Source organism: Bos indicus, chromosome 15, assembly GCF_029378745.1.
Source record: "Bos indicus isolate NIAB-ARS_2022 breed Sahiwal x Tharparkar chromosome 15, NIAB-ARS_B.indTharparkar_mat_pri_1.0, whole genome shotgun sequence".
Taxonomy (NCBI): domain Eukaryota; kingdom Metazoa; phylum Chordata; class Mammalia; order Artiodactyla; family Bovidae; genus Bos; species Bos indicus.
In genome coordinates this window covers 27,632,454-27,658,133 of record NC_091774.1, presented here as the reverse complement: position 1 = coordinate 27,658,133, position 25,680 = coordinate 27,632,454, and positions in this window count along the sequence as shown.

Below are 25,680 nucleotides of genomic sequence, written 5' to 3'. Positions count from 1 at the left end.
GTCCGACTCTGTGCGACCCCATAGACGGCAGCCCACCAGGCTCCCCCGTCCCTGGGATTCTCCAGGCAACAACACTGGAGTGGGTTGCCATTTCCTTCTCCAATGCAGGAAAGTGAAAAGTGAAAGTGAAGTCGCTCAGTCATGTCCGACTCTTAGCAACCCCATGGACTGCAGCCCACCAGACTCCTCCGTCCACGGATTTTCCAGGAAAGAGTACTGGAGTGGGGTGCCATTGCCTTCTCCGGCTAAGTAGCTTCAGTCATGTTCAATTCTTTGCAGCCCTTTGGACTGTAGCCCACCAGTCTCCTTTGTCCATGGGATTCTCCAAGCAAGAATACTGAAGTGGGTTGCCATGTCCTCCTCCAGGGGATCTTCTCGATCCAGGGGTTGAAGCTGTGTCTCTTATGTCTCCTGCATTGGCATTAGTGCCATCTGAGAAGTCTGTCTTACCATGTTAGGTTTGCTTAAAATTTTACTTCTAGATTGTGATGGTTGCACTCTGGTTTCCTAGGTGGCACAGTGGTAAAGGGTCCACCTGCGGAAAGACCCTGATGCTGGGAAAGATTAAAGGCAGGAGAAGAGGAGAAGGGGATGACAGAGGATGAGATGGTAGGATGGCATCACCAACTCGATGGGCATGAGTTTGAGCAAGCTCCGGGAGTTGATAGATGGGGAAGCCTAGAGTGCTGCAGTCCATGGCGTCACTAAGAGTTGGATAAGACTGAGCAACTGAACTGACTGACCGTCTCCGAGTTTCTAAAGAGAATAGTCTGAGATCTCACCTGCCTCTTACTATCCTTCATTTTGATCTTATTTTTAAATAGGAGTTACTTGGATGTGAAATTATAGGTTTAAAGGTTTTTTATTTTTTCTGCACACTGAAAATATTACTGTATTGCTCTTTTTTTCTTTGGTATTTAGGATCACTATTGAAAAGTCTGACATTGATTTGATTCTTGTTCATATGTAGTTTATCTGCTCTTTTGGAAGGTTTAAAACTTTTACCTATTACTTTTGATCTTAAGTTACTCAATAGAATGTCTAGAGTTCCACCCCCCCTCCCCCCCAGATTCATCCTGTATGAGGCACTATATAAGCCTTTTCAATCTGAAGTGTTTCAACTTCCTTTAATTATGAGTTCTCAATCATTATTCCTTGGAAATATTTCTCCCCACTGTTCATTTTTTTCTCTTTGGAGGATTGCTATTAAATATATATTGACATTTTTACTTCTGTGTTTCATATATCTTTACTTTTACATTTTACAACTCTTTATCCCTTTATGGTGCTGTTTAGCATTGATCTACTCTTCTAGTTCTTTAGCTGCATCTGTTCTGCTGTTCAACTCATCTACTGGCTTCTTTATTTCAACCATGATGTTTATCCTACTGGAATTTTCAATTGCCCCTTTTTAGAAGCTGTGTGTTCCTGCTTCATTCACCAGTGCCTTCCCATATCTCTTAGAGAATCATTATTATAAAGTTATTTTAAATTCTTGTTCTGTTTATTCTTTTAATTCAATTTTTGTCTGCTGTACTTTCTTATCTTTTTTTTTTAATAAAAAAGGGTTGCCTTCCTCAGATACTTTATCATTTTCCTTTGTGAACTGATATTCTCCAGAGGTGTCAGTTATCTTGGCTGTTACACGTACTGAGCAGGGAGCAGATGAATCTCACCCCCACCTGGTGCCACTTCAGGGAACTTTAGGGTTTGTTAGGGTGGTGGGAGGATGGATAAGTGAACAGCAATGTGCAGAACCCCGGTAGTATAGCCAGTGTCCGATCACTGTTTATGGAACCACCACCATCCCCTTCTCTGTTAGGTGACCCTGACCCCCAGGGAACTAACTGCCTTAAGTTTTAATCCTAGTCTTTATGGTGTGTGTATATGTGTGTGTGTGTATGGGTGTGTGTGGTTGTGTGTATTTGTGTGTGTGTGTGTGGTTGTGGGGGGGCTCTCAATGTCCACCTGGATGTAACTCTCCTGATGGCCCACCCTGGGCTTGCTCTGAAGTTTTCTGCCCCATGGTGGTGATGGGGTGAGCTGGCATCTCCTTTCCAAGGCACCATAGGGCACTCTCCATCTGTCTCATGGTCACTATTTCAATCTTGCCTTCGTTTCTCCCTCTTGCTTCTCTGATGTCCCCAGGGCTGGGGAAGGACCAGGGAGCCACTGGTCTCTGGTCCTTCCCTGCATTTCTGCAAATGGGAAATTGGCACTCTGACTTTCCTTTCTATTCTCTCTCAGTTGTGACTTTCAAAGGACTCTTTGTCTCAAGTGGTACTTTCTTTCACAGATGTGGGCAAAATCTGGGGGTAGGCACACTGTTTCTGAGCCCAGAGCATCTGTGCTGAAGAGGGAGGGTGGCTGGAGCAGAAACAGGGCTGTGCAGTGTCAGCCAGGCCAGGGCGGCTCTGGAGACCAGAGCAAACGCTGTAAGTAGGATCATTTTCCTTTCACACTCCTGGTGACTCCACCTTGAGCGAGGGGAACCTGGGGAGCACTGGTGGGTGAGGCATGGGAGAAAGTGGTCCAGGCGCAGGCTGGGCTCAGGAGAAGGAGGCAGCTTCAGGGCTGGACCCCCAAGCTCCAGCCTTTCCCAGCTCAATACTGAGAGGGTTATGGGAGCAGCCTTAGAGAGACCAAGGAGATGAGAGAGGAGGAAGGAGCCTCTAAGACCCCAAAGGCAGGCGACATGCAAAGTGAGGTGGTTCTGGGCCTTCGATTCATCCATCTATTTGGCCATCTGCTTTTTTTTTAAACTTAATAGTGTATTTTTCACAGCGCTGGTCTTCATTGCTATGTGAACTCTTCATTAGTCATGGTAGTCGGCTTACTCTTAACCACTGAGCCACCAGAGAAGCCCTTTGTCATCTGCTTCCTCAATAAATATTTATTTGGGCACCTGGCAGGCACTGTTTGGGATGCTGAGGATAAGGCATGAAGAGGACACTTCACGACTCTGCCTGATGGAGCTGGCAGTCCAGTGGTGGCGGTGGTGGTGGTGGGGCGTGGGGTACAGAGCCATGCAGTGTTGGCAGGCCCCAGGAGCAGAATCCTATTTGTCAGGGAGGGGATGACCAGGGTCCCAGTGGGGAACTGAAGTTCTGGATGGGAAACCCCTTGAACTGCAAGCCCAAAGCCCCTTGAGCTTCAGGCAGACTGTACATCTGGCCTGTGTGTCAGTAGCTTGTGGTATGATACGTGTTCATACTTGTGCACAGATCCACTGACTGACCAAACTCTGAGGCAGGAGCTCTGTGGCCCAGACTGAGAGGGTGAGGTAGCCATTGACTCGGTGGGCACTTGAGGCCCAGGCTTCTTAGACACCTGGGCCAGTGAGGCCAAGACTGCTTCTAGATCCCAATACTTCTCTGTCCTGCTCAGCAAATATCCAGAAACTATTTGGGAAAGAGCCTTCAGGAAGAAGGTATTAGAGCTTCTGATATTGAAGGAAAGGGTCCGCAAGAAGGCAGAGTCTGACTCCTGTGCCTTACTCCCCATGTGAGAGAAGGTCAGCCCTGGGATCCAACCCCCACCCCCAATGGCCCACATGCTGACTGCCACTGTGTCCCACTACAGACTGACTCTTTGGGTCATTCCCTGACTCTAAATGCCCAGCATGTTAAATACTAACGCCCAATGTGATGGAGACTGCAAGGAGATCAAACCAGTCAATCTTAAAAGAAATCAACCCTCAATATTCATTGGAAGGACTGAGGCTGAAGCTGAAGCTCTAATAATTTGGCCACCTGATTCAAAGAGCTGACTCATTGGAAAAGACCCTGTTGCCGGGAAAGACTGAAGGTAGAAGGAGAAGAGGGTGGCAGAGAATGAGATAGATAGCATTGCTGACTCAATGGACATGAATTTGAGCAAATTTTGGGAGATAGTAGAGGACAAAGAAGCCTGGTATGCTGTAGTCCATCAGGTCGTGAAGAGTCAGACATGACTGAACAACAACAACAGATGTGATGGTATTGCAAGGTGATGGTATTAGAGCCTTTGGGGGGTGGTGACTAGGTCATGAAGGGAATAGTGCCCTTATGAAAGAGGCCCCAGAGAGCTCCTTTGCTCCTTCAGCCACTCGGGCATGGGAAAAAAATGGCCATCTATGAACCAGAAGAAGAGCAATGGCACCCCACTCCAGTACTCTTGGCCTGGAAAATCCCATGAACGGAGGAGCCTGGTAGGCTGCAGTCCATGGGGTCGCTAAGAGTCGGACACGACTGAAGCAACTTAGCAGCAGCAGCAGCAGCATGAACCAGAAAGTGGGCCCTTACCAGACACCAGATCTGCTGGAACCTTGATTTTGGACTTCCAAGCCTCTAGAGCTGTGAGAAACAAATGTCTGTTGTTTCTCAGGCAGCTGTTTTTGGTAGTTTGTTAGAGCCACCCCCGGGGACTGAGGCAGTGACCTTGGGCAAGTTCCTTCACCCTTTTGTGTGTTAAGTTGCTTCAGTTGTGTCCAGTTCTTTGCGACCCCATGGACTGTAGCCCACCAGGCTCCTCTGCCTATGGACTACTCCAGGCAAGAACACTGGAGTGGGTTGCCATGCCCTCCTCCAGGGAAATCTTCCGAACCCAGGTATCGAACTCGCACCCCTTATGTCTCCTGCATTGGCAGGCGGGTTCTTTACCACTAGTGCCACCTGGGAAGCACGTCTTTAGCCCTCAGTTTTCTTCTTGAACCTCAAACTAGATGACCCTGGTGGTGACTTCTCCAGCCCTGAGATTCCTAAGCAGAGCAGGGACACCCATCTTCATGCTCCCCATCCACCCTTCCCCATCCTAGGAGCCCCTGGATGAAGCGCTCATTACACCTCTGACACGTGATTGAAAAGTGCAATTTGCAGCCTAAGCTTCCCCATGCACCCTTCCTGCTGTTGATTCACAGCTCAGAGTGGGTTGACTGCCAAGTCAGGTAATCAGGAGGTAATAGCCTGGTATCGGATGAATCCCTAGAGCTGGCAGCCCCGTCTGGAAAATTCCATCCCCATGCCTCCTACGCCATTCATGACCAGGAAAATAATTGTGTAAAGCAGGCTGGCTCGGATCAAACCCAGCCCGACAGGGTGTGGTGCAAGAATTGCCAGTGCCCTGGTCTGATATGGTTATTAGAGCCTTGCTTGGGGGCAAGGCTGCCCAGAGCACCAGGCGTGCTATGATTCATTTGCCCGTGCAGATTGGACGCTGTTTCCGAACCCGCGGGGATATCTCTATCGCCGCCTCCTTTCCCTCCCTCTCCCCCGTTGCCTGTTGCTGGTTGTCTCCTGCCTTTCCCTGTCCGTCCATCGTTGCTGAAATTCTTGCAAAGGGCTGATTTTATTGAGTGCGACAAGTGGCAGTTCATTAAAAAGTGGGAGCAGATGGGGAACGGATTGTGGAAGAAGATTAATGATGCACACAGACCACTAAATAGGGCCAGGTTTGGGAGTAAACACAATCAGTCGGCTCCCTCCGAGTGGGTAATCCTGCTCTGTCAGATCCGTTCTCGTTAGCTGGCTAACGTTGGAGGGCTCAGGAGAGTTGAGGCAGAGGCGCCAGCCTGCCCGGTGGAGCGTGAGGCTGTGCTCTGCCTGGACAGGGGAAGGGAGGGCGGGGTGATTGGAACCAGGGGTGCTGAGAAGCTCTGTGAGGCTGGGGAACAGAACCCTGCCAGCAGAGAGGTCCGTCTGGGTGTCTGCTAGGAGAGGACTGGGGGAAAACCTGATGACCTCTTCTAATAGTCCTGCTGGCTGGATCTGGGCATGAGAATTGGGCCACCTGAGTTGAAGTTTCCTCTTGAACCTTCAAGATTTGGGCTTCTGAGAATTGCCTGCCTGACTCCACTTAGAGTCTCAGGGAACAGAGGCCTGGCTGTCCCGTCCTGTAACAACCATTTCTGGCCTCAGAACACCCCTAGACTGACATGGATTTCTGGGCCAAGGATGCAGGAAGAAAGTCTCAGAGAGACAAAGTTGAGCTGCCTATCCAGAACCCTGCACTTAATAGTCCAAAAAATTCCTTCTAGAGGTCACTCTGCCTGGACACCTGACGGGTTTGGGATGAAACGGTATGAGGTCACTCCAGACCCAGGTTGGAGGGTCTGGAGGCAGTTACAGAAAGAACCCAGGGGAGGCAGTTACAGAAAGAAAGGATGACCCTTCCTTTGACCCTCTGGAGCTCATGTATTAATTGACTAAACACTTATTAAGTGCCTGTTATGTGCTACACCAGGGGTGGTAGTTAGCTGGAGTCTGCCGCACTGTCCCATCTTGCTTTCCCATGGCAGACATCAAACTAGATTACAGCACGTTCCCCCACTGAGTCAAGAAGAGTCCTCAGAAGCCTTCTCAACACAGCATCTCAGACAGTGGCTAAGGAGTTATTGGCACTGGAAGGTGACTTGAAATCTGTTTCCCGTCCCTATGTTAGACATTTGGGGAAACCCAGAGATTTCTGTTGTAAGACATAAATTTATGTTGGGGTGAACAGAAATATTTCAAGGTGAGAGTGCGTTTGGAAAGAGAAATAGCTGATTCTAATGGGAATGGAAGAAGGGGTGAGACTTGCGTTCATTTGTACTTAAAGGACACACACGTGCTAGAAGGCATTCAGCCTGTGGCCCCACGTCTTTTGCCTGACTGAGGGAGGGAAGAACAAACTGAAGACAGCTATCCAGGTCTTCCCTTCCCCATGTCCCAACTCTCCCCCAGGGATGTCACATGGGGTGTGACTCAGTCCAGAAGTCAAGCCCTGGAAGGCCGGCCTGATGTCCTGGGACAGGGGAATCTGTCTGTTCTAAGCTCACTGGGACAAATCTGCTAGGCAGGGAGCACCCTGTAGTACAGGCTTCCCGGAGGTAGCTTCCCATCCTGTGCACTGCATTTACCTCCTTCTGTGACTCAGTTCTGAGTCCCTTTTACCTGCTTTCCTCCTGCAGTTGGGTAGCTCCTGACATGTGCTGTCAGCCTGTCCACATGCCAACCCCCATATGATGGTGCAGAGCCTACGCTTTTCCCCTGTCAGGTCTGGACAAGGGACTCTGGTCCTCTCACGCCCTCATTTCCACCCATTCTTCTGCACTCATCCTCTGTAGCTGAGGATTATCTCCAAGGCTTGACCCCAAGAATGGTGGGAAGCCCAGTAGGAGACCCTGGCTGCTAGGGTTGAGCAGAGACTCTGAAGCAACTATCTTTTCTCTAGCATCAAAACCAGGCTCTAGCATCACTCCAAAACTTCTTCTTTCCCCTGTTTTGCCCCTGAGCTCATCATACTCCCAGGTCCCTGCTCTCACAGTCTCAGAGGTATCGCTGATTCCTGTGCTAGAGGATATTGCTTGCCCTCCAATAGCCATCTGTCCTTTTGCCCTAGTGACAGATCATAAATGTATTCAAGGCACAGTGGCTCCATCCAAAAGACTCCCTTTCCACCCTTCTTTCCAGCTAGTATTGGCCATGTGCCTAAATTCTGGTCAATGAGAGTAAGAGGAAGTGATGTAAGGGAAAGTGTGAGGGTTCTTTAAAGGGAATTGGCTCAGAGGGAGAGTTTTGCCTTCTCAGTTTCCTTCTTCCTGTTGCCTAAAATGTAGAAACAATGGGAGAAGATTCAGCAGCTATTCAGGTTCATGAAGTAATCTTAGAAATGAACACTGTATGCTAGGATGTTAGAACAGAAAGAGAAGGAGCCTGGGTCCATAGTTACTAGAGCTGCATGTCAACCCTGGACTGGCTTCCTCTAGACTTCTTTTAAGGACAAGTACTTTATCTTGGGTTTCTGTTATATTCAGCCATACTTAATCCTAGGGGATACACTGCTCTTTCTGTTTTCTGCTCCCTTACTGGGGAGTAGTAAAGTCCAGTGGCTCTTTCTCCAATAAACCTGTCTCTTGCAACCTCCTGGTTGCATCTGGTCCTCCCCCCCAGTTCTCACCAAGTTATTACCCAAATCAAATACTTTTATCTTGTAAAAATAAACATTACTTCCCCTGGCATACAGGACCTTCCATCACTGGATTCCTACTTACCGTTCTGGTTATTACTCCTGTGTCCTGTGGTTTAACCAAGTTGATTTCCTAGCATCCCCAGACATCCCACGCTCTCCTGCTTCTCCTCCTTGGTTCTGGTATTTTTCTGCCTATCAAAATCCTACCCATTATTCAAGCTCATCTCAGAGTTGCTTCCTCCATGAAGCCTTCCCCATGTCTCTGAACTTGGAGTGGAGGCTCTCTCTTGTACTCCCATGGTAGATTGTAGCTATCAGAGTCCGCCTTTTGACTGTATTGGAGCCCTAATAGGACTGGATTGAGTCTTGTTCACTCCCAAATCCCTGAAACAGACTGGCTCAGCGCCTGCACATAGTAGGTCCTTGGTAAGTGTTGGCTTATCAAAGGGACCCCCACCCCCCATCTCTGGCCTCTGCCATGCCCAGGGCCCATGCAACTGTGCAGAAGTGCCCTTCTGAGGTGGGGGACTGGCTCAGCCCCCGATTTGGCTCTCCATCTCACTGTCACACACTGCTTCTTTGGCACTAGCATCCAGGGAGGGAGACGAGTAGGGGTAGGGCCCGGCCTGACAGACAGGTGCTGCTGCCTGCAGAAACAGAGGTGTCAGGGTTGATGGGGGGTAGCTGGGCTGCTCATTAGATCTGCTAAACTACTGTCACAGGCCTGCTTCCCTGCGGTGACAAGGTTCACCTCTCCCTACCTGGGCCCCCCACTTACTCGCCACCCCACCCTCCCTCCTGACAGCACTGACCTATTTGTGTGCTGCGCTCACTCACTCAAGCCAAAGGCCACTGAGCGTCAGGGCCATCTCTACAGAATACAAGGCCATTTGTCTTTCTGGAAGGACACCTCTCCCCGCCTCCCCCACCGTCCCCCCTCCCTGGGACTGCTTACAGCTTTGTCACTCCATGACTGTAGTCAGAAGAGCCAGGGAGAGAGGGCTGGCTTGGGCCAATTTGGCCTTGGATGTGGGGGCACTTGGAATCCCTCATGCTTGCAACAATGAGTTCTACCTAAGTGAAGTCTCAATTAAAACAATAAATCATTACCCGGATAAAGGGGCTGCAGAGGGCTGACTCTAAAGGTGAACGTGACAGTCTTAGAAATTATAGTGATGATATGATGATGTTCATTAGGCCCCCGGGGGCCAATGACCAGGAACATCGTCAGCCTAGGGGCCAAGTGGGTTGCATGGCTGTGTTTGGGAGGATATACATTCCTTGGAGCTTTTTCACACTAATAAAACACAGTAGTAAAGCAAGTAAAAGTACGATCACTGAAGATAAACTGCCGGGCTTCAAATCCCAGGTTGTTTAAGTTCACTAGTAACTGCGCTCCAGCATGTTTCTTCAGTTTTCTGGATCTCAAATTTCATTATCTGTAAAATGAGCATTGACAGATCTCTTGTGCAGATTATATAAGATGCTATAGGTAAAGCACTCAGCAGAGTTTCCAGCGTGTAGTAAATGCTTATTAAGCTATGATTGTTCTTGCTCAGTTGCTTAGTCGTGTCCAGCTCTTTGTGGCCCCATGGACCGTAGCCCGCCAGACTCCTCTCTCCATCGATTCTCCAGGCAAGAATACTGGAGTGGGTAGCCATTTCCTTCTCCAGAGGATCTTTCTGACCAAGAGATTGAACCCGCATCTCCTGCATTGGCAGGTGGATTCTTTACTGCTTAGCCACCGGGGAAGGGAAGCCCCAGTAAGCTATGATTATCCACCAGAATAAAAACACCCAGAAGACAGGGATCCTATCCATATTGATCTTCCTAACATGCCCAGCAGGGTGTCAGTGAATGCTTATGGAATGACTAAGTGTGCATCTATAGAGTATACTTGGTGAGGACTGGACAGTGTCTTTTTCTTTTCCCCTATCTCCCATCATATCTGTTATAAAGCACTCTGCATGCAACAGTTGTTATCAGTCACTAAGTCACGTCTGACTCTTTGTGACCCCATAAACTGTAGAATTCCAGGCTTCCCTGTCCTTCACTATCTCCCAGAGTTTGCTCAAACTCATGTCCATTGATTCAGTGATGCCATCCAGCCATCTCATTCTCTGTCACCGCCTTCTCCTCCTGCCTTCAACCTTTCCCAGCATCTGGGTCTTTTCCAATGAGTCAGCTCTTTGCACCAGGTGGCCAAAGTATTGGAGCTTCAGCTTTAGCATCAGTCCATCCAATGAATGTTCAGGATTGATTTCCTTAGGATTGACTGGTTTGATCTCTTTGCAGTCCAAGGGATTCTCAAGAGTCTTCTCCAGCACCACAGTTGGAAAGCATCAATTCTTTGGCACTCAGCCTTCTTTATGATTCAACTCTCATATCTGTACATGACTACTGGAAACACCATAGCTTTGACAATATGGGCCTTTATTGGCAAAGTCATATCTCTGCTTTTTAATATGCTGTCTAGTTTTGTCACTTTGGCCACCTGATGGGAACAGTCAACTCACTGGAAAAGACTCTGATGCTGGGAAAGATTGAAGGCAGAAGGAGAAGAGGGTGACAGAAGATGAGATTGTTGGATGGCATCACCATTTCAATGGAAATGAATTTGGGCAAATTCTGGGATATAGTGAAAGACAGGGAGGCCTGGAGTGCTGCAGTCCATGGGGTCGCGAAGAGTTGTACATGACTGTTGACTGACAACAAAGGTTTGTCATAGCTTTTCTTCCAAAGAGGAAGCACCCTTTAATTTCATGGCTGCAGTCACGATCAACAGTGATTTTGGAGCCCAAAAAATAAAGTCTGCCACTGTTTCCATTTTTTCCCCATCTATTTGCCATGAAGTGATGGGACCAGATGCCATGATATTAGTTTTTTGAATGTTGAGTTTTAAGCCAACTTTTTCATTCTCTTTCACCTTCATCAGGAGGTTCTTTAGTTCCCCTTCACTGTCTGCTATTAGAGTGGTATCACCTGCATATCTGAGGTTGTTGATATTGATCCTGGCAATCTTGATTCCAGCTTATGATTCATCCAGCCTGGCTTTCTGCATGATGTACTCTGCATATAAGTTAATTAAGTGTAAACTGTCCCTGCAATTTTGGAAGGTATTTTATTTTATATAATAAAGAATACTTAAAAGATCTTAACTAAATAATATCTACATTTCTAAGATTTCTCAGTCTTCCAGAGTTTCTCCTAGGTCCTGGCTAAGTCACTCCCCCCCAGAGCTCATCAGTTTGACCCAATATAAGATGCTGTGGGAAGGATTCAGGACTGGATGCTGGGAGACCTAGATCCTGTTCCAAGATCTTTGATAGTTCTGTTGTTTGATCCTGGGTAAGTCACTTCCCAGTTACCTCGCTCCACCTAGGTAATGACTTGTTTTCTCATCTGTGGCAACCATCTGTTTCCAAGCGATCATTTTCCATGCAGAAGTCTCATCAGAAAAGACCTAGGTGGAGCTCATGGAAAAACCCTCCTCCATAGCAACATCTCCTACTTCAGCTTTACCCCATGTATCATCCTTCAGCCAGCTGTAGCCTCACCCTCGTGTTGGAGCCTGGAAAACCAAGGCTGCTTTCTCTGTGGAGTCTAGGGCTTTGTTGCCTTTGAATTCTACTTGTTTCCTCAAGTCTCGTGGAGTCACCTGCCCAAACTTTCAGTCATGCATGCCCAAGGATGCCTCTGCTCTAAGCTCTCTGCCCTCCCAGCTCCCTGGGGACTTCATGGCCCATGTGATGGGGTGGCTATGAGCCTGGACAAGGCAGGGAGCAATGGGGGGAGTACCCTGACTTCCCAGGATTAAGCTCTGTAGTGTGACTTCTGGTCAACTACTTTCTAAGTCTGCTTTATTATTGATAAAATAGGAATTATGATAGATACTTCAGAGTGTCCTGTTAAGAGCAAATGAGGTAATGAGGATGAAAAAGAGGTTGCAGGCTGTAAATTGCTGGGTGGTAATAAGAGGTACGTGAGATGCTGACACTGAACGAAGTTGTCCGGCCTCCTGGGGGTGGGGCAGCCCCCTTGGAGCCATCAGCGGCTCTGATAGAACTACAGCCTCCTCTAGGCAGCTCCTCCCTATCCCCCAGAGCTCTCCGTTACAGTTTAATCCACCTAATTGAAAGACTGCTGGATCAGGCAGGGAATTTATCAAAGGGAAGGAGAGGAAAGCCTGCTGCCATTTGGCTCTCTATACCTTTGTCCTTTTAAATTCTGATAGATAATTCCATTTCTGCATTAAGAGCAAGACTGGGATTTTGCATAAGAAGGAGGGACAGGTGGAGGAAAGGGGGAGAGAAAGAGGCGGGGGAGGAAGGCATGAGGCTGGAGATCGGGAGAGAGCTGAGGCTGTTTGGACCTAGGGCAGACTTGTTAAAGGCTTTCTTGGGCAGGAGTGGCCACGGCAGTGGCAGAAAGCAGCCGAGGCAGAGTGGGTGAGGCTGGAAGGGGGCACTGCTTGGCTGAGAATGCAGCTTGCTGAGAAAGTCAGGGGATGTGATGCTAGGCAATTTCAGCTCCTCTGCCTCCCAGAGACCAGGAGGCTCCGGCTGCCCTGGAGCTACCTTCGACATGCCACTCTCTGCGCAGAAGTCAGTGTACGTCTAGGCACTTCTCAAGAGATTCCGCCCCATTTTCAGGGAAAGTGGAGGGGATGGTGGCAGAGGCCTGATCAACAAATTTTCCAGGAGCATCCAGCCTGTCCTGACACAGGGAAAGCATAATGTCCAGGGCAAAGGAGTGGGGGTTCCAGGCATTAGGAGATGAACAGGATGAAGGGGGAACGCAGAGTGAAAAGGGTGGGTGACACTTAGTGTTTATATAGTGTGTGCGTGCTCGGTCGTGTGCGTGCTCGGTCGTGTCCGACTCTTTGCGACCCCATGGACTATAACCCGCCAGGCTCCTTTGTCCATGGGATTCTCCAGGCAAGAATACTGGAGTGGGTTGCCATTCCCTACTCCAGGGGATCTTCCCAACTCGGAGATTGAACCTACATCTCTTGCATCTCCTGCATTGGCAGGCAAATTCTTTACCACTGTGCCATGCTGGATACCATTTATGAACTGAAAATTACATCCCCAAGAACTCTAAGAGGTTTTATCCAAGGTTATTATCAGTTGCACTTTATGACAGAAGAAACGGCTTTGGAGAAATTCAGTGCGAGTGAGTCGGGTAGGCCGAGGCTCCAAGGGTGGGAGATGAGTGGGCTCAGCACAGAGACGCTAGGGCAGGCAGGGGCAGTACAAGCGGAGTGGGACAGATGGAGGCATGGATGAGAAATTCTCGGCAAAGAAAGAGCACTGTCCTCTGTATGGCTGGACTCACGTGTTCATGTACCTAGCAGCATGGGCATGCCGAGTAGTAAGGCATGGTCCCCACCCTTGAGGACCTTGCAGTTCAGAGGGGAAGGCAGATGAGCACAAGAGCACATGGATGAATATAATGCAATGTAGTGAGTCAGCGCTGGGGCTGGGGGGAGGCATGTGCACGGCACTGTGGGAATTCCGGGGGAAAGCTATTGATTAGTTTCCTGATGATGGGACAGGTGCCAGGAAAAGCTTCACAGAAGAGGTGGAATTGCTCCCGTAGAGAGTTGAGAGATTGATTTCTAGGGGGTTGACATAGGTCAGTTTTCTTCCAAAAGAAAGGAATGTCTGCTGTGTGCTTCAATATGTTATCAGATACAGTTCTCATAGTGGCTCTTCTGAGTCATCATTCTTGCCCCCATTTCAAGAGGGAAATACCGAACTAAAAAGGAAATGTGGACTGTGGCTTTCCCACCTCAATCCACTGTCTGAAACAGCTTCATGATAATAGGTCTTCTTGTCCAAAGGGGCATTTGTTTCCCACGAAGGGTCTGTAGCAACCAAAAAAAATACCAGCACCTTGGATAGGGCCAAGGGCCCAGTCAGGGTTCAGAACTCAGGTATCTGCTGATGTAATCCAGGGCCATGGGCAGGGCCTTTCCAAAACCCAGGAACCACAGCGTGGACACTATCATTTCTAAGATGATATAATTTGGGGTACCAGTGAATCAGCTCACAGACCACTGGGCTGGTCTGTGACTATGGTGTTTGGGTACAGATCCGCTGAAGCAGAGGGGATTAAGAAATGTGTTTCTGGGAATTCCCTGGTGGTCCAGTGGTTAAGATTCAGAGCTTTCACTATTGTGGCTTGGATTCAATCCCTGGTCAGAGAACTAAGATCCCACATGCCATGTAGAGAGCCAGAAAAAAAAAAAAAAAAAAAAGTGTTTCTGAGAGATTCCAGGCCATTTTGTCCCCATTTTCCCAAAGATATATTGCCTGTGAGAGTCTGGGAGAAGCTTAAAAGACCTTGTAACTTGCAAATGTATTAGTTAGGAGAGTACCATAGGTTAGGTGCATCTAAGAAGGGAAATAGGAAGGGTCTGAAGACCCACCACCCAGGGAAGGTGGGCTGGGGGTCTGCTGGAGTAAGGGGCCCTGTGGCAACTGAGGAGCAGCGTGGGAGGTCAGGAGTGGGTGGGGAGGAATTTTTGCCTCTGGCTGGAAGCTGTGCTGGAGCCAGGGTGGGATGGAAATCTTGGTCTTGAATTCCCCATTCCCGGGAATTCCGTAAAATGCAAGGGCTGTACATACACATGCTAGGAGACAGTAGAACTGAAGAACATACGTGTACATACATGCAGAGCAATGTATGGAGGGCGGGCCTATTTGCACTTTTATCCACATATGTGTTGCTGTCTGGTCCTTACAGAATGGTGTCTGTAAGGACACCAAGAATGGTGATGATTTTCAGCTTTCTAGGTCTATCTCTTTTCACTGTTATTGTCGTGTCCCACTCTTTCCACCCCATGGACTGCAGCATGCCAGCCTCCTCTTTTGATCCTGCCTAAAAATCCTATGAGGCAGAAGATATTCTTTCCATTTCTCAGATAAGAAAACTGAGGCATGAGTAGGGTTAAACAACTTGCCCAAGGTTGTAATGTTAATAGGAGCACAACTGGAACTCGGGGGACCCAGTTATTTTAATTCCATGTCAAGAGTCTCTTCTACTGCACCTCAGATGAAGCCAATAAATAGTTCCAGCACCCTTACCCCTGTGGCCCAGAAGTACTTCTCAGGACGCATGAAGAGTCAGCCCAATGGGAGTCTGGCCAATGCATTTGGGAGAATTTCTCTAAAGAGGACAGACCTTGGAGAAGTTACACTTTGATTTGAATGTTTGTACCTCCTCCGTAGCTGTGTGACCTTGGACAAATTCATCAGCTTCCCTGAGCCAACATTTTCTCAGCTGCAAGATGGGAATAACAAAATCTATCCCACCAACTGTATGAAATAAGAGGAAACACATGAGAATCTAACACAGTGCACAGAGTTACAGAGGATTGTTTATCTGAATGTCCAGGAGGCCCTGTCCTGTTCCACGAGAGATGAGGTCTGCCAGGCAGATGGTTGTGAGGGTCAGTGGAGTGGTGGCAGTGGGGGAGAGGTGGTAGCAAGGGGACTTTGGAGGGTCTTTGATGACCTGGGGGCTTGACTTCTTTCAGACCTCAGAGGACCACATGGGGATGTCCCATCCAAGCTGAGGCCAGCTCTCGCAGGCAGCGCCCAGGGTTTGCAGGGGGTGGTCTCATGGGTTTTTTTTCCTGGAACCCCCGGGTAGGTGAAGAGACACCCCCACCAAATTCTGCTTGGGGCTCTGTCTGCCGTTTCTGCTGTCAGCAGGCAAGACACAGGACCGCTGCATAGGCACCGGTGTGTGTGAGGTGATTACTCCTTTAATGTTTAATGTGCTGAAAAACCATTAGACCCCGAAATGGACAAGTTCTCAGTTGGTAACTTTAATTATTGTTAAGACTCGGTCACGCCTGCTTATTAGCAATTATGCATGGCATCTCCCAGGGTGCTGTGGGCCTTCCCGTTTTTCTTCCTTCTCCTGGGGACAGCAGGTTTGAGGACTGCTGCCTTCAGGGGCCTGCAAAAGCAGCACTAACCACACGGGTGGTTCCTGTTGCTCCCTCTGTAGCCTGGACTTTTCCCTGCCTGCGTGTTCAGTCGTGTCCGACTCTTTGCAACCCTGTGGACTGTAGCCCACAAGGCTCCTCTGTCCATGGGATTTCCCAGGCAAGAATACTGGAGTGGGTGGCCATTTCCTTCTCGAGGGGATCTTTCTGACCCAGAGATCGAACCCACGTCTCCTATATCTCCTGTATTGACAGGCGGATTCTTTACCACTGCACCGCCTGGGAAGCCCAGCCTGGACTTGCTTAGGAGAAAAGAAGGCCATCTGCTTCTTCTCAGAGTGCGGAAAGGGAAGGGCCTTCCAGCACATACTGGGAAAACCTGAGTGGGGCAAGCTGCACAGCACAATCCCCTTACAGTATTCTTTTCCTTCTATCAATATTACCTCTTTCCTTCTATCACCGGCTCCATTTTATAGGTAAGGAAAGTGAGCCTTGAAAGATTAAGTAATAGCCATCACCTCTTAGTATGCCCACCTGGTGTGCAGCTTCTTCTTACAGAACTGCCCCCTGAAACCTTGGACCTGGCTGCCAAGAAACTGCCATATTCCCTTTCCCCACCCCTCCCCTCTCTCTGCCTCCATAGCTGCCTGTACCAGGCTGGATTCCTGACCCAAGATGGGCCACCCAGAGGCTGTTTCCTGGAAATGGAGAGCCAGGACCCAGTTAGTTGAATGGAGATGGGGAAGGATGGTTGGATGGACACGGAGATGATGGTGAACCAGTTAAAATCATATACAAAGAAAGCAGGTTTCTAGAGAGTGACGCTAGAAATAGATTCACAGAGGCAGAGAGAGAGAGAATATGAACATGAAGCCACAGCAAAGAGAACGGGGAAGGACAGAAGGTCTGCATCCTGGTTCTTTACCCCGGTTAATTTCCTTACAAGGCCTGGGTCTGCTTCCTCCCCTCTGGCTCCTTCTGTATCTTTCTGATAAAATCCCCTCACTTGCTTGAGGTAGCTTCCTATCCCTTGGTGAGCTCAGATAGAACCAACTGAGGCCAGCCCTGGTGGTCAGCTGAAGATTAGAGGGCTTTGGTGTCCGTTCAGACTGCTGGGGTCAGCTGGGCTCGTGGAGAACTGTGGTTGCAGCTCTGATTCCAGGCTAGGAGAAGGGGGCAAAGATGAAGCAGCATATCACCACAGACCACCAGCAATGTCCTTCATCCCCTGCAGAATCTTTCGGAAGGTGGCCCTGGCTTTCTCCTACCACCCTTTGCCCAACCCAGGAATCCCTGTTGGGATGCTCAGGCGAATGGCTGAGTGATGCTATGCGCTGACGGCTGTGCCTCTGGCCCCGATTTTCAAGGAAGGGAGGGGGGAAAAAACAGAAGGGAAAAAGTGAACATGAGTAATGGGCCTGGAATGAGGCATATGAGATAACACTGAATAATAACACGTCAAAAACTACAAGATGTATTTTTTTTATTTCCCAGTGGAGTTTCCATTGCGCTAATCCATCACTGTAGAGCAGGCAAGATTATGCTTCCCCCAAAAAACTCTGGGAGATAAATGTGAGTAAATTAGGGTTTATTATATTATTTGGGGTGATATAATTTCCAAGCGGACCCTTATTAAATTACTTCCTTTGGTGCTGACACCTCCAGCCTGGGTCTGTGTACTTTCGCCCCACTTCCCTGTCTGAGGCTGCTTTGTATTTTAATGTCTCTCGTCATTTTTTTAGTGGGGGCGGGGTGGCAATGGAGAGAGCTGGAAGGGAGTGCTGAGTCACTGCCGCTGGTCTGAGTTTCTTCCTTGCTGGCCTTCCTGTGACCACAGAACCACAGCCTCATATAACATCGATGATGGAAAAATTATAGGAATACCCAGCCTACACCCTCATTTCACAGAAGGGGAAACTGAGGTCCAAGGAAGAAAAGTGAGTCGCATTAGGTCACACAAATGGATGGGGACAGAGTTGAGACTGGCACCTCACGTGCTCACTCCCAGGCCACTTCTCGTTCTGCGTATGGGGTCCTTTTGGCTTATCAGTCTTTTTGGCTAAGGACAGCTTCAAGTCCAGTGGCAGAACCCCATGGAATTTAGGAAAATTGGTTGTCTACTGCAAGGTCTTCCTGGGGACTCAAAAGGTGATATGAGAGAAGACTTGTGGTCTAGTCTTGGTTTGATCACACAAAGGCTATAAGCTTAGACGAGAGACTTCACCAATCTGAACCTTGGTAATTAAGAATAGTATCTTCATAGTAAAAAGGTTTCAAACAGTTTAGTGGTTTTCAGACTATGTTTTTAGCAGTGGAAACTGTTTTAGAACCTTATTTGGAACTCTAACATTGGGTTGATGTGCTCAATCACTCAGTCATGTCCGACTCTTTGTAACCCCATTGACTGGAGCCCGCCAGGCTCCTCTGTCCTTGAGATTCTCCAGGCAAGAATACTGGAGTGGGTTGCCATTTCTTACTCCAGAGGATCTTCCTGACCCAGGGATTGAACCCAAGTCTCTTATGTCTTCTGCATTGGCAGGCGGATTCTTTACAGCTAGTGCTACCTGGGATAGTTTAAAAAGGAATTACTCTGATTGAAGAAGAGGATTGGAAGTTGGATGGCCCTCTTCTCAGTTTCCCTCCATCTTCCTCCACCTGGTTTGAAACTACAGGTCTTGTTACTGAACTCGGGTCCAGCTGCTCATCACTTGAAAGTCAACATTAGAGAGACAAGTGTTGCTAGAAAAGAAAGTTTGCTTTACTTTGGAAGCTGGCAACTGGGGGAGAAGGCGGACTTGTGTCCAAAGGCCAACCACCCTTCTATTGACCAGGGGACAAGAGCTTTTAAAGGGGAGTTTCATGGGTGTATATATGGGGGGTGTGCTACATGCAGAGTGGCAAATCAGGTCCAACAATCATTTTGAAGTTAGTCATGCAGCGGTATGATCAGCATCACTGTGATTGTTTTAAGTACAGTTCATCATTTCGGGGCTTCCGAGGTGGTGCTAGTGGTTAAGAACCTGCCTGCCAATGCAGGAGATGCAAGAGAAATGGGTTCAATCCCTGGGTCAAGAAGGTCCCCTGGAAGAGGGCATGGCAACCCACTCCAATATTCTTGCTTGGAGAATCCAGTGGACAGAGTAGCCTGGCGGGCTACAGTCCTTGGGGTTGTAAAGAGTTGGACATGACTGAAGCGACTTAGCACATGCACATAATCTTCAGTTCAAGGTCAGTTTGTTCCCGTTTTTTTTGAGGCCAATTCTTGGAATTGTGGCAGTGTATGTCATAGCTACAGTCTGGTCATCTTGTAGTTAACTTCTTCACCCAGTAGGTGTTTCAACATCTACAAAACAGCTCAAAGGCTCAGAATGTTATCTATAGTCCTTGAGGAAGAACTAAAGGTCCTTGACTTCGCTTAATGACTAAACTATTATTATTTGGTCTTGTTTGACTGCTTTCATTTGCTTCTGCCTTTTCCTTCTTCTCTGATTAAATTTATTCTTTGGCTAAAATTTTTCTGCAGACTAGAGGCAGGCAGAGGATGGGGAAGCTTGTGGTTCTATCCTGGGAAGACCCCATAGGTCCTGCCCGTTTCAGGCCCAGCTTCAGCATCTGACCCTGATTTCGCCCTGCTCTGCCCTCTGGCATTCTCCCTGGGTCTTGCCCAATCTCCAGAGATTAATTCCAAGGCCTCCCCCAGCCCTGAGCATCTCTGATCACACTCCACAAGACCCATCCCCACAGCCTTGTTCTCTTGGTCCCAACAGGTATAGTTCCATGGAGCACAACCTGCTGGTTACTACTTGGTTTTGCTATGTGTCATCTTGGGCAAGTTATTCCTGTTATTTTTAATCTCTCTGAGTCTTTCCCATCATCTCTAAAATGGGATAATAATAAATTTGACATTATAAGGCAGTAAGAGTTAATGAGAATATATGTGTGTGTATACATATATAAAACATTTTACCTAGCATGCTGTAAATTACAGTGATTATTATTTTCATTATGGATACTACCACCTTGGTGTTTTCTAGTGAGGTTTATATAAGAGCTTATTACCAAACACGATAGATGGCTGACAAATGGGAAAATGGTAGCTGTCTTTTTTACTAGCTATTATGGTAATGGGCACCATGGTGGGTGCAGTGGTAAAGAATCCGCCTGCCAATGCAAGAGATGTGGGTTTGATCCCTGGGTTGGAAAGATCCCCTGGAGAAGGAAGTGACAACCCGCTCCAATATTCTTGCCTGGGAAATCCCATGGACAGAGGTGCCTGGTGGGCTACCGTCCGTAAGAGCTGAACACGACTGAGTGACTAAGCACACATGTGGCAGTGGGCACCGTGAGGGACCAATGATGACTACGTTCTCGGCCCCACTCTCAAGGGCACTCCCACCCGGACTCGGACACGGATGCTGCCCCTCCTAGTGTCTGCATAGCTGGGGAGCCTGGAGGAGAAAGTCATGAGCATCATCAAAGAGATCAGCGTGGCTTCAGAGAGGAGGTGGACTGCTCTTCTCTGGCTGCAAGATAAATCACACACGCTGAGTCCTCTAAAACAGCACAAATGATTTCATAGAGACAGAAAGGGGAAAGGTGGTTACCAGGGACTGCCGGGAGAGGGAACCAGGAATTACTGTTTAATGGGTGCAGAGCTTCTATTTGCAAGATGGAAAGCGCTCTGGTAATTGGCAGCACAGCAATGTAAATGTGCTTAACACCACTGAACTGTACGTCAAAAAGTGGCTAAGATGGTGTATTTTATGTTACCTGTATTTTACCACAGTTAAAAGAAATGATGAAAAGCTCGCGCCTCCCCCACCTACCTATTCCCGATTCTCCAGATCTGGAGGTCGGAAGCCCAGCTTGGCTCAGAGTATCCACAAGGCTGAACTCACGGTGCTGGCTGGGCTGAGTTCTCATCTGAGACTTTAGAAAAAAATCCACTTCTCAGCTCATTCAGGTTGTTGGCAACTGTAGGGCTAAGGCCCCCACCTCCTTGCTGGCGATTGGTTGGTGGTCACTTTCAGCTCCCAGGGACTGCTCTCTGGTCCAGTCCATGAGACCTCTTCTGCCGTCAAGCCAATCGTTCACGCCTCTGATCTCTCTGACTTCCCTCCTGGGATGAGTGGGAAGGAGCTATACTTTCACAGGGCTTAATGATTAGATTAGGCCACCTGAATACTCTCTGTATTTTAAGGTCACTGATTAGGGACTTGAACTACCTCTGCAAAATTCCTTATAGCGACACCTAGGTTGGGGTGCCATTGAAATATCAAAGGAGCACATTTTAGAACACTGCATACCATGGGAGGTATCCTTAGGATACCTTAGGATACCTTCAATCCTGAGGATTGAAGGATAAACAGGATTTCTCAGGGTGAAGAAGGGCATTGCAGGTAGAGAACCCAGAATGAGAAGTGTGAATGTTTGTGGAGTGGAGTTGCTGTGATGAGAGGTGAGGTGGGGCTGCGGGGGACCAGGGGAAATGATGAAGCTCCCTGCTGAGCTGAGGGGAGGAGGAGGGCTCTGAGAGTGTTTAAGGGTGGGAGGGACCACCTGGGATGGTTTAGGAAGAGGGAGTGACTGAGTGCACCCCGTGGGCCCCATTGAACCAGAGCAGTCTGGGAAAAAGCAGACGTGTTCACCCTTGCCCTGCGTAAGAGGAGCGTGGTTCCTGTGTTCCTTCATTCCATTATTCTTCACCCATTTAGTAAATATCATGGAGCACCTATGATGTGTGCCAGACCTGGGCTTGGTTCTGAGGACACAGTGGTGAACAAGATGGGAAGCAGCCCCCCTCTCTAAGTGCAGCTGAGTCTGGAGAGGGAGCGAGAGGAGGTTCTGTCCAGAGGGGAGTGTGGTGTCAGGGGAGGTGGGGGGACTGTGAGAACCCTAAGGAGAGCCCCTCATCCTGGGTCCTGGGTCAAAGTAGATGGAGCCAGAGCCCCTTGTCCCTGCCTAGGGATCTGAAGGTTGGGGAGTGACAGAGGGCCCATGACGGGCCATCCAGGGAGCATCATTTGCCTTCTCCGGGTGGAGGCCTGGGCTGGTGCTGGGAGGAGCCAGGATTGGCTGGAGACACACACAGTTCTGGGGAAAGGGGAGGCAGAGGGAAGTACAAAACTGTTTGATCAGAGCCTGGCCCTTGGGAAAGAGCTGAGTGTCTTTCTGCTGGCAGCCGCGGCAAGAGGTGCAATCGTTAGAAGGTGGCATTTTGCATTAAAATTGTTCCCATCAGCCAGTGACATTTTCTTGTTCTTTCTGGTCAGGAGACCTTTCATTGCCACAGATTCAAATGACTCAGGCAACAGGATTTCTTTCCCTCTGGAGGAGAAACCCAGTCCAATCACCCTGGGGTGGACGTTCACATTAGCCGAGGTTAAAAAAGCAGATGAACTGGTGAGCGTGGCGAGGACTAGGGGGAGTGCGTGAGGACACACCGGACGACAAGCGTGCGTGTCTGTGTGCTGGGCATCTGAGCTGCCTGCTTTCTGTGATGATGGCCAGCCCTGGGCTGCACACATGCCCTGCAAGTGTGTGCCTTACTGCAGAGACAGAGACCCACGCTTAGGTCTGTGTGTGAGTGTGGGCATAGAGCAAAGAAGTGAGCAGGTGTGCATGGGAGCGTGTGCACGTGTGTGTGCAAGCAGGCACCATCAGCGCCCAGGTGTGTGTGGATGGGTGGACAGGTGGTCTGTCTGAAGTGTGGGTGGTAACTGACTCGTGCTTCTGCTCATCCCTACCTACCCACTGTCTTCCCATCTCCGTACTGGGTACCACCCCACGTCCAGCTGACAAGCCTCCAAACCCAGAAGTCCTTTCACTGACTCTTACCTCACATTCAGATTTCTCCTCTTCACAGGGGCCTTTTATGACCACAAAAGCCAAAATCACTCCCTTGTCCCTTCGACAAGCATTCTCCACTGCAGCACACACTTCCTTACTTTTCCAGCATTCTCTCTGATGGAAATTTTCCTGCTGTGTGTCTGTTCATGAGGATGGTCTCCTTTTGTCCCCTGCAGAATGCAGCTCCCTGAGAGCAGGGCTGGTCTTTCTTCTTCACCTCTCTATACCCAGCACCAGTATGCAGCAGGCGCTCAGTCGCTGCTCTGTAGAATGAATGAGGACTTGCTTCCTTGCACTGCCCAGGGGCTGATTTAGGTCTTGGTGGGGGTTGGTATTGCTTCAGTGCAAAAACACTGACTCACAGCAAATTGGCGGGTGAGAGGATGAGTTCCTTGTCATGGAAAGCATTCAAATCAAGCCCTAGTGAATGCTGTTAGCTTCGCACACCTATGAGTTACCACCGAAGTGGGATACGAGGGTCGTTGAGGACTGGTCCTGTTTTACTGCCCTAGCCTCACAGCTGTCTGTGTCATGCTCTTCCATGCCTCTCATCAGCACTGCTGCTGTTGTGACCAGGTGGCGGGGGGCGGGGAGGGGGGGCGGGTGGCGGTGTTATTCTCTCCTTGACTGGAAACTCATTCTCATCCTTCGAGCTCTAGGAAGTTGTCTTCAATTCCCTGGGCAGAACCAAGTTCCTGCTTTGTCCCTGCCCCCTGAGTCCTTCCTATGGGCCTCATACCTCTGAGCACTTGGCATGTTTGCTTGCGTACCCCCAGAACAAACCCAGACATCGCAGACAGGGGTAAGACCTAGCATGGGGGTGCCCTGGTGCCCAACAGACGCTCGGCAGATGTGTGAGCAGGCACGTGATGCAAGGTCCAGTGGGGAGGGGGAAAGAGTGCAGCTCTAAGAATAGATTCTTCTGCTCCCTGCCCACTCCCCTCGCCCACCCTGATTTTGCAGCCATTAGAGATTAATCCTTTCTGGTGACTCCTGGGTTGAGCTTGAGAGCCTCTGATGCCGCCAGGGAAGACATTAAATGGGTGTGCGACCTTAAGCATGTGCTTGGGACACCTCTTCAGAGCTTGGGCCACTGGGCAGAGGGCCTCGGGACTCAGGCCACTCAAGACGCTTGCAAGGCTCCTCCCTCATAGGAACAATGTGGACTGTTCTGGGGAGATTCTGGGCAGAGACAACACTTGCTGAGAGGCCAGGACTGAGTCAGAACGAAAGGTGAGTCCCAGAGACCCCCACTCTTAGTCAACGCTCTAGCAGGGAGACAGAATGGGGGCAAGAACAGGGAACGGGGCTGTCTGGGAAGATCAGCTTAGATTGGTCCACGCTGAGCACTCAGGGTAGCTCAGGCTGCCCAAGGTGGGATGAAGTCTTGGGGTTGGGCTCTGGGTGCACGTCGACAGCAGAGAGCCTGGGGAAGATGCCTGGGGACAGTTCTCTGAACCTGAGTTCAGAAACTTGTGGTCCCCAGGCTGGTTTTGCTACTTCCTAGGCACCCAAGACCATCAAGACCATCCCCATGGAAAGAAATGCAAAAAAGCAAAATGGCTGTCTGGGGAGGCCTTACAAATAGCTGTGAAAAGAAGAGAAGCGAAAAGCAAAGGAGAAAAGGAAAGATATAAGCATCTGAATGCAGAGTTCCGAAGAATAGCAAGAAGAGATAAGAAAGCCTTCCTCAGCAATCAATGCAAAGCAAGAGAGGAAAACAACAGAATGGGAAAGACTAGAGATCTCTTCAAGAAAATTAGAGATACCAAGGGAACATTTCATGCAAAGATGGGCTTGGTAAAGGACAGAAATGGTATGGACCTAACAGAAGCAGAAGATATTAAGAAGAGGTGGCAAGAATACACAGAAGAACTGTACAAAAAAGATCTTCACGACCAAGATAATCATGATGGTGTGATCACTCACCTAGAGCCAGACATCCTGGAATGTGAAGTTAAGTGGGCCTTAGAAAGCATCACTACAAACAAAGCTAGTGGAGGTGATGGAATTCCAGTTGAGCTCTTTCAAATCCTGAAAGATGATGCTGTGAAAGTGCTGCACTCAATATACCAGCAAATTTGGGAAGCTCAGCAGTGGCCACAGGACTGGAAAAGGTCAGTTTTCATTCCAATCCCAAAGAAAGGCAATGCCAAAGAATGCTCAAACTACCGCACAATTGCACTCATCTCACACGCTAGTAAAGTAATGCTCAAAATTCTCCAAGCCAGGCTTCAGCAATACGTGAACTGTGAAGTTCCTGATGTTCAAGCTGGTTTTAGAAAAGACAGAGGAACCAGAGATCAAATTGCCAACATCCACTGGATCATCGAAAAAGCAAGAGAGTTCCAGAAAAACATCTATTTCTGCTTTATTGACTATGCCAAAGCCTTTGACTGTGTGGATCACAATAAACTGTGGAACATTCTTCAAAAGATGGGAATACCAGACCACCTGACCGGCCTCTTGAGAAACCTATATGCAGGTCAGGAAGCAATAGTTAGAACTGGACATGGAACAACAGACTGGTTCCAAATAGGAAAAGGAGTATGTCAAGGCTGTATATTGTCACCCTGCTTATTTAACTTATATGCAGAGTACATCATGAGAAACACTGGACTGGAAGAAGCACAAGCTGGAATCAAGATTGCTGGGAGAAATATCCATAACCTCAGATATGCAGATGACACCACCCTTATGGCAGAAAGTGAAGAGAAACTAAAAAGCCTCTTGATGAAAGTGAAAGAGGAGAGTGCAAAAGTCGACTTAAAGCTCGACATTCAGAAAACGAAGATCATGGCATCTGGTCCCATCACTTCATGGGAAATAGATGGGGAAACAGTGGAAACAGTGTCAGACTTTATGTTTTTGGGCTCCAAAATCACTGCAGATGGTGACTGCAGCCATGAAATTAAAAGATGCTTACTCCTTGGAAGGAAAGTTAT